This window comes from Panthera tigris, chromosome B4, assembly GCF_018350195.1.
Source record: "Panthera tigris isolate Pti1 chromosome B4, P.tigris_Pti1_mat1.1, whole genome shotgun sequence".
In the NCBI taxonomy this organism is placed as follows: Eukaryota; Metazoa; Chordata; class Mammalia; order Carnivora; family Felidae; genus Panthera; species Panthera tigris.
This window is the reverse complement of record NC_056666.1, coordinates 125,345,594-125,357,755: the sequence shown is the minus strand read 5'-3', so window position 1 is coordinate 125,357,755 and position 12,162 is coordinate 125,345,594. Positions and strand designations below refer to the sequence as shown.

The 12,162-nt window shown below is 35.9% G+C and overlaps 1 long non-coding RNA gene across 3 annotated transcripts in view; it reads left to right on the top strand.

The window, feature by feature from the left end:
• LOC102952780 overlaps positions 1 to 12,162 on the top strand; it is a 49,976-nt gene that overhangs the window by 1,705 nt on the left and 36,109 nt on the right. For all 3 annotated transcript variants that reach the window (XR_006220208.1, XR_006220209.1, XR_006220207.1), the window contains exon 2: positions 4,342 to 4,478. This is a non-coding gene — a long non-coding RNA (uncharacterized LOC102952780). The remainder of the gene's footprint in view (positions 1 to 4,341; positions 4,479 to 12,162) is intronic.

Below are 12,162 nucleotides of genomic sequence, written 5' to 3'. Positions count from 1 at the left end.
ATTTCTTCAGTTTTCAAACCTGTAAAAATGAATAGCACCACTCAGTGCCCACCCACCCCTAGCTCTAAAATGAAAATAAATATTATCTTGTTAGAATGGCTTTTATAGAAGGATGCTATCTTGGTTTGGGGTGCCTTGGTGCAGAAGAAAGGAGCCTCAAGAAAGTCAGGCCCTCTTCATTTTATACACTGAATCCATTCAGATCTTGATTCCCATTCTATGAAATCCCATTCTCAGATTATTAAAATGAAACTATTTCCAGATGTTATTTTGAAAGATTGTATGTCTTAAGATGAATCCTTAGAGCCTTCAGGCAATAACTTTTAATGAAACAAATTCTTAATGCAGCCTATATCAATTATCCAGTCTCTTAAATGGTTAAGTTTTCCTCTAGTTGGTTACATACAGAGAGCCTTCTGCATTACTGAAAAACTACAAATTAGATGTGACATTGCATGCTTACCAAGATGTGGTGTTCAAAAAGTAAGGGCCAGTAAGGAGCAAGCTGTACATCAGAAATATGAAAGGAAGAAGTAAATTATTTATAAGCATTGAAGTTGAAAGGGATCCCAATCCAACTTTCTATCCATCACATGAATCTATCTCCTAGTATATGCACATAATGGGTTTCATTGTTATCAACCACTCAGTGTTTCTATATGAACTCATTTAACGTGTTTTGTGTTTTTTTTTTTTTTAATTTATTTTTGAGACAGGGAGAGACAGAGCATGAACGGGGGAGGGTCAGAGAGAGGGAGACACAGAATCGGAAACAGGCTCCAGGCTCTGAACTGTCAGCACAGAGCCCGATGCGGGGCTCGAACTCACGGACCGTGAGATCATGACCTGAGCCGAAGTCGGCCGCTTAACCGACTGAGCCACCCAGGCGCCCCACTATATGAACTCATTTAAATGGCAAATCGTTTGGTATGAGATCTACATATTTTCCTATATTCCATGTTTTTATGAATGTTTTTGTTTTTTTTAATGCTTTTATGAATGTTTTTATTAATGTATTATCCTGGCATTTTGAAATGAGCTGGACAGTTTATAGCTTTTTATAGATTGTCATCCAATGAAAATTATTTTGCTTTTCTAGTCTCACTTTCTTACTGCTCTTTGACTTTCTGGCACAATTACCTGGACTATTCTTTGTTTTCCTTTTTGTGTTCCAGTAGCCTTCTTAACCTTTTCTGTGATACAATAATAATAACCAAGATTTGTGTGACAAGTTTTTCTTGTCATATCTCATCTTTCCTAACAGTCCAATAAGGCAATCAAGCACTGTGATTATTCTTATATTCATATGAGGAAACGGAGCCATAAAGAAGTTAGCTAATTTACCCAAGGGCCCACAGCCAATAAAGAGCAGATCAAACGTGGGGTTTTTTTTTGTTTGTGTTTTTTGTTTTTTTTTCTGAATCTATGGCCTAAGTTCTCAACAACTTTGACCAGTCTTTGATATTAAGTGGCTGACCTGGTGCTATCAGCCAGGTCTTAGCGTCGCTGGGAGCTGGCCTGCCATAGGTAAGCCTTCCTTGATATATCCTGTGGAACAGTTTCAGAGAACATTAACATCAGAAAAGGCTACTCCCATGATCATGATGGATCAGGACAAAAATAAGACTACTCCATAACCATGTCTGAACACAGACAAAAACATGAACTTTATCCACACCACCAAATGGAATACAAAAACTGAAGATATCAAACTAATGTGAGTGGCTGTTACTTCTTTACCAGTGACAGCTTTAGCCTTGTGCTAATCTTCCCTCTTTCTACATAAGATTTATTAAGATACCCAATCATAGAATTACCCCTGCTTCCTCACAGCATCCAATTTAAAGCAAAGTCCCCCAAATCACCTAACACAAACCCAAACCTTAATGTAAGTCCTTTCTATTACCCTCTTACTGAGATGCCTCACTGTTCCCCATTTTGTGCTTTCCCTTGCTGGGGTGAATAATAAGCTCAACTGATTCAACCACTGGTGTGTTCCTGGTGATCTCTGGCTACAGAGTATTGACAGTTCTTTATGGACTGTCCTATACTATGCATATCTATTGAGCAGAAAGCTCATTACTTATGCATTTCATGCCAAAGAAAGTGGGAACTGTCCACCCATCTCCCGCCATAGGATTGTCACACCAAAGCTAGAGGATTTCCTTCCTTTCTGTATATTATATATAGAGTTGTCTGCTAAATGGAAACTTACCAAAAGATAGTGAAAAGAACAAAATGCTGGAATAATTGGACATTATTTTTCAAGAAAAAAAAGAGAACTTCAACCTGTCAACTTATACCTTGCACCATATACAAAATAACTCAAAATAGATCATAAATCTAAATGTAAAATTATAAAACTTTTAGAAGAAGACAAAATCTTTGTGATCCTGGGTTAGGCAAAAAATTTCTTAGCTACAACACTCAAAGCATAATCCATTAAAAATTTAATTTATAAAAACTCTGATCTTTGTACTACGATGTTTAGGAAGTGAAAAGTAACAGACTGAGAATGTTTGCAAAACACATATCTTATAAGTGACTGTATCCAGAATATATGAAGAACTCCTAGAACTCAATAAAAAGTAAACCAGTTTTTAAAACATTGGCATAGTTGAACAATCACTGTTGGACATATATGGATGACACAAGAAATGATACTCAACATCATTAGTCATTAGGGAAATGCAAATCAAAACCACAATGAAATGTCACTACTTGGTCAAAATAAAAATAATTCCAAGTGTTGTTGAAGATGTGGAGCAATTAGAACTCCCAGACATTGTTGGTGGGACTGCAGAATAATAGAGAGACACTTGAATAAACAGTTTGGCATTTTCTTGTAAAGTTAAACATAAGATTACCATATGACCTAGCAATCCCATTCCTAGATATTTACCCAAGAGAAATGAAAACATGCTTACACAAAAACCTGGACACACATTTTATAATAGACAAATACTAGAAACTACCTTTTAATTGGTAAATGGGTGAACAAATAGTGATATACACACACATATACATACATATATATACATACATATACGTATGTACATATACCACAGAATCTGCTTATCAATGAAAGGAACAAACCACTGATACAACAACATAAATTAATCTCAAATGTATTATTCTAAGTGATAGATGCAAATTCAAAAATCTACATACTGATCTTCCATTTATATGACATTCCATAAAAGCCAAAACTATAATAGATCAGTAGTTGCTTGGGAGTTGGGAAGTATTAACTACAAAGAGGCTCAAGGGGCTTTTGGGGATGATGGAACTGTTCTTTATCTTGAGTGTTGTGTGGGTTTCATGTTGCATCTTTCAAAATTCATAGAGCTGTACACTAATAGTAGCAATTTTATTGTGTGTAAATTATATCTCAATAAGCCTGATTTTCAAAAGATGTCTTTTGAAATGGGAAAAAAAGTTGAGATGAGGTAGGGCCAAAGGGCACCATGAATATGAAGACAGTAACTGTAGGTTGCCTGATAATTAAATTCTAAATCTTAAAAAAAATGATAACTCATTAGTGTGTAATCCACATTTTGAAAGAACTTGTACTTTCTTTCTTGTAGAGTAAGTTCAGAGTACATTGTAATGTTTTCGTACAAATGAGGAACTACTTGGTTTATAGTGGATAACTTAAAACTGGAAAATTATTGCCAACTAATGATCAATCACTAAGATAAAACATCTCTGAAATTAAGAACTTTGGGAAAATATAATTGTATTTCAAAACCTTTGATTTATAGCTTTGCAGGAACATATTTATTGCACAAATGAGGTTCCTAATGCTGTACTGTAGAGGTAAAGGCTTTTGAGAGCAGAAAGTAGCCAACACTGGTCAAGTGTTGTGAGCAAGTAGGCAAAAAACACAGAAGCAAATTGAGCATCTTTGAACCTAGGTTGTGTTACTAAAGGGCTGCCCATGAAGTGGGAATGCCATGAAGTACTACCCTTTAGGATCATAAGTGACTGCTCTCCTCTGGACCTAGGGAAGGGGAGTGAAGTTGAGAATATTTGCTTACCCATTCACCAATTAAAAGGCACTTAGATTGTTTCCAGTTTCTGGATATTATAAAATGTATGTCCAGGTTTTTGTGTAAACATGTTTTCATTTCTCTCAGTTAGATATCTAGTTTAAGAATGATTTAAAATGTGCTAAGACTTTTGTAAACTCTATTATATGATGTAAAGATCTAGCAGAGATACAGGTGGATTAATTTGAGATTAATTTCATAGTTTATGCTAATGGCCCATCCTGGACCTCACCCAATTGAGCTCAGAAGGCCTCTTTTTGATGGGCTTTCTCATTTTCCATTTCTACAGTGACAGTAGTGGCCAGAGTCTTCATTCTGCTTTAAGTGCTCCAGGCTCCTTCTAAGAGGCACTTGCAGAAGACTGCACAGTACCTGGAAACCTTCCAGTTTCACTTGTAGAATTCAGCCTCACTTATAATTCCCTGGGTGAGTATGAAACTTTATCAGACTGCCATAGAGCTGTCTGTTTAAAGGGTCTTAGTGAGCCAGGTTAGTTTATCTACCAACTCTTCCAATATCAGTAGCAACTGTTGTCTTTGTTTTCCTGAAGTTTCTTGACAAGAATTCTTTGGCAGAATCCATAAGTCAAGAAACTTTTTCCTGAAGGAGAAAAATTTGGGAGTCAAGCATTTCATATCTGGTAGGTCCTTGGAGTCAACCAGTTGTACTTTCATATCTTTCATAAAGTCATCTTTAATTTATGTATTCCTAGTTAGGAACTCCACATCATATTTCCCCTAGCATCTCTTCTTCCTGCTCAGCTATAGTGAACTGTAAAGAAGAATCTCCATCCCATTTTTTAGCCCTGAATTCAAGTTCCTTCTTGACATTTGCCAGTTCTGTTTTCAGTTCTGCAATTCTCTCCAAGTCTGCTACCCTAGACCTGGGACAGAGAGTCTATATTGTTTATAGATTCTCTCTTATTTCTTTTGTCAGTTGCCAAATTTGATCTTTTCCTCTTCCAGCCACTGAAGGTTTGTCTCTCTATGACTTAGAATTTTCCCAAGCCCAGTGTAGTCTGCATTTTTTGCAATCTCTCCCCTAATCCCTCCATGGTCAGAAGAGACAGCACAGGCTACAATTTGTACATGTAAATTATGTTCTCTCTTCCCAATAGTTCCAAAAAGGAGTGACATCAATTATTGAAAAGTAAACAACCAATGTTAATAAAATTTGTGGTAAGGTTTAAATAATGTGGGTGCTTTAATAGATTATTGCTGTATTGTAATCTTAGTGAGGAAACATTTTATCATAGGAAATTGGTTTCTGGAAAGGGATCATTTTGTTATGAGAAAGAGAAACCCACATAAGCTAGAGTCCAAAAAAAAAAAAAAAAAAAAAAAAAAAGGATGTAGAATTGGGAAAATAACTGTATAGACAGCTCATGGAAGGCAAGGCCAGTAAGAGTAACCAGACCTCATGAGGGTCTATAACCATGAACTGGTAGGCTGTCTATGGTTGAGGAAGCTATTCACTGTTTTTTTCACTCTGATTTCTAGCCTTTTTTTTTTTTTTAAGAATTCTCTCTCATTCCCACTCTCATTATCTTTCCATACCCCTTACCAGATTAGCTTCAAACTAGCTTACCTACTAGAATTATTGGAACTTAAGTCTATATACCCATGAAAAATAACCTAAGTATTTCAGTTTGAATCTGGTTTCTACTCCTGGTTCTACCCTGTAAAGTGGTAGAATGCTAAGTACCCAAAGCCTGATTCTGCTTCAGGCCCTGCTCTTCCTATGGGCTGTTTGGCTTTGGTTTCTCTTTTGATAGTCTCTCTGATTACTTGGAACTGTAACCTTTGTCTCTTGTAGCCAGAATCTACCAAAACATTGGGCATTTCTTACATACCATCATGTGTCTAACACTAGAGGACAGGTGACATAAATCTTATCCCTATGTAGTTTACACTCTTAAGGCAAGACGTAGTAGGAACATTAAGCATTTATGAAACATTAAAAAATAATACAAATAAATGCCAAAATGAGGGTCAGAAAATGAGGACTAAACAAATGCAGAAAAGATAGGTATGGATATGGCCTGCAGAAAGTTTCTAGGATAGGAAGGGGGAGGAAGCTATCTTTAATAAGATTTTATTTATATTTATATTTAATATAAATATATTTATATTTAATAAGATATTAAGTGCCTACTTTTATAAGGGCTTGAGCTGGATACTTATAAATAGGCAGAGTGGAATGATTACTATTTTCCACCCACATCCAGTATGGATGTTAGACCCATGAAGTGAACTAGTATTGAAATACTTCACCTTGGAGCAAGCACCCAAAATGTTAGCAGAATTCACCTGGCAGAAGTTTTTTCAATCGTAAAGAGTTAAATGGCAATTGGTGAAGATGGGCAAGGTGGAGCTTAAAAACAAACAAACAAACAAACAAACAAACAAACAAAAAACACAGTAAAGTAGTCCAAAGTTGAATCATGGGTCTTTGTTGTCATCTGCAATAGGTTGAAAGAGCATGTATGTTTACCATGAGATGGGAGATTTACGGAGTTAACATTTTACATGTGACCCCAGAACACAGTATGGTTTGTCTGGGATTTGTGTGAACTACAGTAAGAGAGCCTCTCAGTTTGGCCTGTGTTTGGGAACAACTTTCCACCTATGATTTAGGCAATACTGTATGCATTATAAAGGGTATGGTCCCTCTTTTGTAGGTGAGGAAAAATCTGAGGATATCTAGCATCTTAAATCAAGTCCTCTGTAACCAGGGAAGATGGGTTTCTCCTAACATGAAATAGTAATATCAAACAATATGCAAAGGCAAATGAGTGCTAGGAGGGGGAAACCCTGTTTTAGGGCAGCTTTTGAAATCTGTCATGTATATGCACATAGAATTTGAGGGAAGTAACCACAAATCCTTCACCAAAGTGTGAAGGAGCCAACATTAATCTCTCCCTAGATCTAAAACTGCCAAGCTAAAATTTGTTATCTGACTCCTTGACCTACTTTCTTTCCTTGCTTTGAGGGCACATCCTTACATGGGGTCTAGTCATTTATTTGCCAAGAGATTAATTAGCTTTTCAGAGCCTCTGTGCTAGTTAATAGTCCCAAAATAGACCACTAGTCCCACAGCCCATTGCTTCTTAGGAAGATGGATTATAGAAGTGACAAAATTTGAGCAAGATATATCTGTCAGTGCCTCTACGCTTATAAAAGATGTGACTCCCAACCCCCTTGGCTCAGTTGGTCTCTGTTGGGTTGCCTTAATTATGCCCCTCCCCACTTCCCTCAAGATTCCTGGAGCCTTGAGTAGATTAAACATAAATTTCAAGGTGATGTGACTAGGCAGTATGATACGGTGAATCAAAGTCCAGGTACTATAATTAGACTTGGATTTTAATCGTGATTCTACCGCTTTGGTCAGGTTACTTGCCTGGGCTTCTTTTCCCTAATCTCTAAAATGTAGACTGATAGTCCTCATCTCCTAAGATTATAATGATCAAGTAGCAATGTATTAAACTGCTCACCTACAAAGTAAGTACTCAGTATATAGTAGCCATTTGTATTGTGGTGGACAGTTGAAGGCACAACATCTTCTCCCTTCAGGCTATTGAGGCCTGGGAGTAAATTGGATCTACTGGGGCTGTCAGAACTTTTGAGGGGCTGAGGAACATAGATGTCTTTGGTTGAATTGTTAATATAGCAGAATTTAAATTTTTCATACTATAGCCAAATATGTAAAACATATAGCACTCCATTCCTATAACTTGCCTTGATGCTTTGATACCCTTTAATGGCAGGCAAAAAAAATCACAAATTGCCAGTTATTATATGTAAATCAGTCTCTTTCCATAGAAAGGGTTGATTTAGCCTCTTTAGTGATAAATGCTTAGTCTTTCAGGGTGATCTTCCCCACCATTCTGCTTCCCAAGAGGCTGTTTGTTGTACACAACCTCATGGCAATGTAGAAGAGTTGGCTGATCTGTGAGTGGGTTCTTAGGCTTGCTACTAGGTCTTCACTGGTGTTTCGGGCTCCAGATGAATCTTGTGTTTTAGTGCCTTCTCATTCTGACTTCTAAACATTGAGTCCCAGGGCTCAAGCTTCAGATATCTTAATCAAAAGTGACCCCCTAGATTGAGTCATTTCAATTACTCATCTAGTTCTAGTATTATGGCTTTAAATATTATATAAATGCCAATTACTCCTAAATTAATATCTCTAGTCCATACTTCTTCCTTGAACTCCAGGCTTGTATGTACAAGCAATTGTCTGCTAGAAGTCCCCAGTGAAGATGTATAACAGGAATTTCAAAGTTAATGTCCAAACCCTAATTCCTGAACTTGCCTCTCAAACCTCATCTTCCATCAGTCTTTTCCAACTTAGTTGATGACAACTGCATCCTTCTAGTTGTTCAGTTCAAAAACCTTGGAGTCATCTTGAGTGCTCACTTTTGTTCATAGCTCATATCCAGTCTTTGGGGAAATTGTTATCTCTACCTTCAAAATGTATTCTGAGTCCAATCATTTCTCACCATTTCCATTGCTACCACTGTGGTCCAGATCTCCATCATTTGTCTCCTGAATTATTGCAGCAGCCTCCTAACTAGTCACCTTATTCTCACCCTTGCACCCATATAGTCATTTCTTAACAAAGTATTCAGAGTTACCCTTTCCAGATTTCAATCAGATCATGTCAACTCCTCACTCAAAATCTTCCAATGACTTCCCTTCTTATTCAGAGTAAATGCCAAAATCCTTTCAGTTCCTTCAAAGGCCTTGTGGAAACTGTATGTACCCTTTCCCCCTATCCTGCACCTTGACTTTATCTTCTATTATTGCCTCCTCAAACACTCTACTCCAGCCAGATTGGCACCCCCTATTTTCCAAACATGTTAAGTATTATTCTCCCTCAGGGACTTCATACTTGCTATTCTCTCTCCTAGAATGCTTGGGATTTCTGGCTTCCACCTCACTTCCTTCAGGTCTGCTCTAATGTTACTTTATGAGGAAGGTTTTTTGTGACAAACCTATTTTGTAGTGAAAAACCTAGAAGTTACCCTCCTCTAGCCTCCTTAGGAGTATATAACTAATAATTCAAATACAATTAAAAAAAAAGACATTCTTACAATGATACTGTAAGAAAATGATGAAAAAGAGCAACAAAATTCCTTTGAAGACAAACTTAACAGAAAAATGTTGCTCCAAAGCAAAAGAAAATGATTACCCAACATCTCCACATGAATGTTCAGAAACTCAATGCTTTAATTGAATATAAGAAGGGAAAACATACAGTAAAAGTAGAAGAGCTCAGGAAATAAATGGCCAGATAACAGGAGGTGATAGCTAGATGATAGGAAGGGGTGAAGCATTAAGTGATAGGTATCAGGGGTGCCTGGGTGGGTCAGTTGATTAAGCATCTGACTCTTGAATTTTGGCTCAGGTCATGATCTCACAGTTCTTGGGTTCCAGCCCCATGTTGGACTCTGCACTAACAGTATGGAGCCTACTTAGGATTCTGCCTCTCCCTTTCTCTCTGCCCGACCCAATAAATAAATAAATAGATAGATAGATAGATAGATAGATAGATAATCAAAGAGGAAACAAGAGAAAAAAATTACAAAAAATAAGGACTAAATTATAAGAAGCACAAGGAAGACTAAGCATGACTGAAAGCCCAAGTAAGGGGTACAGAGATTAGAAGTGAAAAAAGAATGGATGAAACAGAATAAAAGAAAGATATACAAAAGACTATGGAGCAAATGGCAGATAATAGAAGACAGGCAACATACTTAATTAGCCCCTAAGAAGAAAAGCAAAACATTGGAACATACAAATATTTATAAGCAAATTTTAAAATATATTTTTTTCTGAAAAAAATTAAAATCTCCATTTTGACTGATACATAATTATTTAGAGAAAATTTGCTGAATAAAGTCATTGGAGTTTAAAAGATAAAGAATGTAATTTCTAGAAGAAAACATAAGATCCTTATGATCTTGGGTTAGATAAAGTACAATACCAAAATCACTTAGATATAACACCAAAATCACTTCCAGAAAAGATAAAATTGATAAACTAGACTTAATCAAAAGTTAAAACTTTTGCACTTCATGAAACACCACTGAAATAAAAAGACAAACCAGAGAAAATATTTGCAAATCATATATCTGATATAGGACTTGTAACCAGAATATAGAAATATCTTAATAACTTTAATAACAAAAATAAAAATGCCCCAATTTAAAAATAAGCAAAATATTTTAATCAGCATTTCACCACAAAATATATATGAATGACTAATAAGTACATGAAAAGATGCACAGAATCATTGGTCATTAGGGAAATGTAAATCAAAACTATAATGAGATACCACTTCACACACGCTAAAATGTCTATAATCGAAAGATAAGCTATAACCTATGGCTATTTTGCTATAGCCATAAAGAAACTGGAACCCTCAGACATTGCTGGTGGGGGTATAAAATGGTGCAACCACTTTGGAAAACAGTTTGGCAGTCTCTTAAAAAACGTAAACAAATATACCATATGACCTAGCAATTCAACTTCTAGGTATTCGTCCAAGAGAAATAAAAGCAAATATTTTCACAAAGACTTGTACACAAATGTTCAGAGCAACATTATTCATAATAGCCTAGATGTAGAAATAATCAACTGTTCATCAACTGGTGAATAGATGAACAAAATATAGTGGTCAATTCTTATTATTCATGGATTCTTCATTTGCAAATTTGCCTACTTGCTAAAACTTCTTTGTAACCCCAAAATCAACAGGAATTTCCCAGCCATTCTTGGATATGCACGTGTGCAGAGCTGCAGAAAATTTGAGTCACCCAACAAATGCGTTCCCAGCTGAGATCAGGAAAGGGAACCTCTGCCTCCTTGTTTCAACTCTCTTCTTGTACACAATTGTTCTTTTACAGTCTATTTAGTGCCCCATTTTTCACATTTTTTTGTGCTTTTTGTTGATGATGTCTAGCATTCCCAAGCACAAAAAGATTGTGATGTACCTTGTGGAAAAAATACATTTGTTAGATAAGCTTCATTCAGGCATGAGTTATAGTGCTTGTTTGCCATGAGTTCAATGTTAATGAATCAACAATATATATTAAATATGGTGTCTTTAAACAGAAACACAAACCAAGGTTATATATTATTATTTGATGAAATGACATGTTGCAGGAACCTAACCCTGCATTTCCCCTAGGGCCAATAATTCTGTATTCACTAAATTTAGTGTTTGAAGCTATTTTATAGAAAATAACTATGAGGGATAATAAGACTAGACTGCATATTCATACAATGGAGTACTGTTCAGCAGTAAAAAGGAGCAAACTACCGATAGCTGCCGCAACACACATGAACCTCAAAAACATGCCATGGATGTAGGAGAAATGAGAAATTGAGACCTAAAGGAACATGCCAGTTCATAAATGTACAATTAGATAATTTTATTATGGAGCAAAAAAATGCCAGAATGCATACAAGTTACACACAAGTGACTACAAAGCTATAGTGGGTTTTTAGTTCTATTTATCTAGAATTAAAGCTACAGTTGTTATACATCATCACTTTTAATAAACAGAAACAGTTTTTCCATTTCTGTTAGGTTAATTGAGCTTTCTCTGACATCATCTTTTTCATAATTCTTTATCAGGCTTACTGTGAAGTCCAGATTTTCATAATTTATCAGGCTTACTTTCATATTCTATTTTTCATAATTTTTATCACTACCTCCTATGGTTGCCTCTGCCAGTGAATCTAACACATATGATTAGTTACATGCTTCAACATTCCTCAGTAATGTTTTCCACTTGTAAAAGAATCCAGATACAAAAGACCGCATATCGTATGATCTCATTGATGTAAAATTTCCAGAAAAGGCAAATCCCTATTTAAAACTGAGATATAACTGACATGTAATGTTGTATTCATTTTAGGTATACAACAATATTCAATATACATATATATGGTAAAATGATTACCACAGTAAGTTTAGTAAACATCCATCACCACGCGTACATTTTTTTTTTTTGTGAGGAGAACTTTTTAAGATCTACGTTTTCAGCAACTTTTGAGTATGCAATACAGTATTGTTAGCTATAGTCACTATGCCATACATTACA